Consider the following 4,204-nt stretch of genomic DNA (forward strand, 5'->3'; position numbering starts at 1 on the left):
GAAAAGGAAAAGGAAACAGAAAAGAAAAAAGGAAAGGAAAGGTATGGTGTACACCTGCAAGTCCCAGCACTCGGAGGCAGAGGCAGAAGGATCAGCGTGAGTTCAAGGCCAGCCTGGACTACGTAAAGAGACCCTGACTCAAAAAAAAAAAAAAAAAAGAAAATGCAGGTCCTGTGGGGCAGATCTGGGGCAGGGGCTGAGGGCCTGCGTTCCCATGCAGCTCGCCGAGATGAAGACCAGGGTGTGAGCAGCAACAGCACGAAGGGCGCACGTGGCACTTTCTGGCTTAGGGCGCCGCAGCGGCTGGCATCACGGGAAGGAAAACGCACTGGGTGGGTGCTCCTGGAGGACGCTGCTATCGCCAGGGCATGGACAGACAGGCTCACATACTCTGTTTCCATTAGCTGAGCCTGAGTCCCAGGCATTATTTGTCCCTGAGCGGGGACATGACGTCAGGGTCACAAAGGCCTGAGAAGCTGACTTGGGAGTGAGAATCAACAGGGAAGGGAAGGGGCCTCAGGGCCACGGGTGGGGGCTGAGGAGGAGCTAGGAAGGGCGAGAAGGTGACTAGGGCTGTGGGAGGGACACAGAATGGAATGTTCTGGAAGGCAAAGGAAGAAAGACAGACCCAGATTTGCATTACCCACTGCCTCTCCCCAGCCCCGGGGCCTCACCCCCCTGTGCCTCAGTTTCCTTAACTGTAAAATGGGGACATGATGGTCTCAGCCCTCGAAGGGGTTCAGAAGTGGCACCGGGCAAGCTAGTGGCTCCCTTCTTGTCTGGCCCTTCCCTCCGAGTGCCCCACTGGCCAGCAGGCCGCCCTCCCCTGTGCAGATGAGGAAACCGAGGCCCGGCCAGCGTGGGGCAGAGTCGGGCATCCAGACTTCCAGACTCCTGGCCCAGTGCCTTGTTCCTGCCCACAGGGGTCCAGCAGACCCTGGCTCCAGGCGGGTGCTGGAGACTCCAGCTGCCTGGGGGCCCCTGGGGCCACCTGGAATTCCTGCAGTGGCCTGGAGCCAGGGCAGACGTGCTCCGGGATCCGTGCCTTCCTGCCCTGAAGGAGGAGGAGGTGGAGGACAAGCATCTGCCCGCTGAGGGGTCCAGACCCTGGCTCGCCACCAAGTGTCTCTGGCGTGCGCATGGGCGGCGCCTGGAAACATCTGTCCCCCACAGGACACAGATGGCTCCGGCGTCACAGGTTGGGGGTCTGTTAGCCCAGGTGTGGCAGGGCGTAGGGACCACCTTGGGCCTGAAGGAGGACAGGAGCCTGCAGAGAGGGCCACCAGTGTCCCGTGACCATGGGGGAAGGAGCCAGGGGATGTGTCCCCCTCCACTGCCCTGTGTGTGACCTCCCGGGGAGGGCTGGGCTGAGAGGGTGGACGCGTCCCTCAGGGGAGAGAACAACTAACCGGCCTGTTCCCTGCTGCAAGCCCAGAGGAACCCCAAGCTCCCTGGGGACGGGGGAACCAGTCCAGGGCTGGTGCCTTCTACTAGGGACCAGGAGCCAAGCCTGCCTCGCTGTGTCTCAGTTTCCCCGTGGTCTTCATCCTTGCCTTACCTTCCAGGCTCTCTCGTCCCTCCAGTAAACGCATCTCAAGGCCTGGCTCTGGGCAGGTCCACGGTAGTCAAAGCCCCTATCCTTTACACAATAGGGGCTCCTATTGTGTAAAGAATGGCCTGACCCTGGCTCGGCATGGCGGGGACACCTGGCACACAGCTGGAATTAAGTGACTCCCCTCAGCTCCCGAGCCCTGGGGGTTCCCACCTCTTCCTTTCCCTGTGAGGCCTCGGGTCAGGGTTCCAGAGTCCCTGAGCCTCCTGAGAGGTTTTCCTGCTCCCCGACTAGGTCTGGGTTCTGCCTTGTGTCCACCTGAAGTCGCTCTCTTTCTTTCCCTTTCAGTTTTTTGAGACAGTGTCTCTCTATGGAGTTCAGGCTGTCCTTGAACTCACAGCAATCCTCCTGCCTCAGCCTCCCCAGTGTTGCAGTCACAGGCCTGTGCCACCACACCTGGCATCTGGTGCTTTCTAAAGAAGCCGTCAGGTCTGTTTGTAACCTGGATGGGGATGGGTTGTGCAGGGTGGAGGAAAGAGGGAGGGAGGAGGTTTGGGAAGCACAGTAGATGGGGTTCCTGTTGCTGCCCAGAGCCCCCTGCCAGCCGCCCTCGGCAGCAGCCCCCCACCCAAGGTGTCTGTTACGGTTTGTCTGTGTGTCCCCCCAAAGCCTCATGCGGCCATGGGGCAGGCTTTTAGAGTTGATTGAAGTGTGAGAGCTGCACCTGCCCTGGGGTGAATAGTTCGCATATGTAAGGGAGAGGAAAAGAGTGCTTGAGGCCACTCCTCCCCCATTCCGCCCTGGTGTGTGCTGGTTGCTTTGCTGTGTTCTGCCGCCATGAGCTGTAGCCCTCTGCCATGTGCCACTCTGCCTTATAATCTGCCAAGTATGGACTGAAACCTCCACAAACTGTAAGCGAAATAAACCTTTCCTTCCTTCATTTTGGGGGTCAGGTATTTTGTCCCAGCAACGAGAGAAAAGTAACCGAGACAGTGGCCCTTCCCAGCGCTATATGCCCTGGTGCCACACTCAGCTCAGGAGGCAGCAAAGGAGTGCAGCACGGTGGTGGGTGGCACTGGGGTCTCCACTTGCCCGCTGTCAGGTGGGGCCACTCAAACCTTGGGGAGCCTCTTCTGCGGGATGGGGCTGTAGCAGAGCAGCCTGGGGGTGTCTGGGAGGAGTCAGGGCTGATAAGGTGACTGCCTAGGTCTCGCCAGGCCAGAGAGCAGCCTGGGGCTGGGTTAACTGTCCCTGAGGTGCAGGCCCCGCTGCAGGGCCCGGAAGCCCCACAGCCCCTCTCCTCCCACTCAACCACCTTGGCCTCGCAGCTGCTGGCCAGGGTGAGCTCCCCAACCCGCTAATCCCTGGAGCAACACTTTCCCCAGCTCCCACCCAGTGAGCCACATGACCCTTCCTGGCCCATGCCAGCTGCTGCAGGACAAACCACGACCCGCCAGGTCACCGAGGCAGGAAGGACCCCTCCTCCAGAGGCTTCAACCTTCTCTTCCCTCCCTGAGCCTCAATTTGTCTGTGATCCGGGACAGCTCACAAGAAGAGTGGGTCTCTAAAGCCCAGCTCTGCCGGTACCCAAGGACCCTCCATGGCTCCCACCAGCCCTCAGGATAAAGTCCTGACGTCAAGTCTGCCTCTCCTGCCTTCCTGTCCCCACCACACCCCTGCTGTCCCGCAGAGGTCTGGGCACGTGGGTGTGTGCCCCTGCCTGGCATGCCCCTTCCTTCTCCAGATCCCTCCAAGGGCAGCCTGCGCGCCACCGTCCTGCAGCGGGCTGGGGCTTCCCTCTGTGAGCGCCCTGGGCTCGGCCAGCGTGTGAGCAGGGCCTGCTGCGCACACAGGGAGCATGCGCAGTTCCGGTTGCGGGGGCACGGGGGGTGGGGGTGGGGCGAGCGCCTCCAGGACACCAGGTGCGGGGCTCCGCACTGCAGTGCCCAACCTTGTAAATCTCACGACAGCCAGAGGAGGGGGGCTGGCTGAGCCCCGCTTTACAAGGTGGCTCAGAGCAAGCCGAGTGAACCCAGGGCCCCCTGACCTTAGAGAGACCGCGAGAGTCTGGGAGCTTCTCCTTCCAGGGTGTCTTCTGTCCCTCAAGGACTTTCTACCTTTGAGGGTTGGGGAGGGCAGACACTGGGTCCTCTGCCCTCTCTGGGCCCCCGATTCCTTGCTGTGCCACCCCCATTTGGGGGTGTTCTTCCTTCCCCGTCATGGGCCTAAGTTTCCCTGTCTGCAAAACAAGGTGCCAGCCGGCCAGTGTCCAGCTCATGACGTTGGCTTCCGTGCCTGAGGGGACCTGTGAGCCCCAACGGCTCGTTTTTGTGGACCAGTATCCCTGCTTCGTCAGGCCTCAGCTTTCTCATCTGCAAAATGGGAACACTCAGCCTGTGGGGTGGCGTGTTCCCCCGCAAAAGGGTTTAGCAGTGCCGCGACCTGTTAAGTCCCCTCCACGGACTATCGGGGTAACCCCTTCCATCTGCCGCAGGGCCGGTCTTGGGGGCGCTGGATGGGAGGTGGGGTGGCGGGGAGACAAGCCTGCAGGCTGGGCCCTCTACCCGCCCCCCCGCCAGGGCCCCCCACCCAGCGGCAAAGCGAAGAGCACTTCCTCTCCCCGCCTGGCAGGCAGCCTGGCCCGGCCCCTTC

This window comes from Chinchilla lanigera, unplaced genomic scaffold, assembly GCF_000276665.1.
Source record: "Chinchilla lanigera isolate Chin_1 unplaced genomic scaffold, ChiLan1.0 scaffold00018, whole genome shotgun sequence".
Lineage (NCBI taxonomy): Eukaryota > Metazoa > Chordata > Mammalia > Rodentia > Chinchillidae > Chinchilla > Chinchilla lanigera.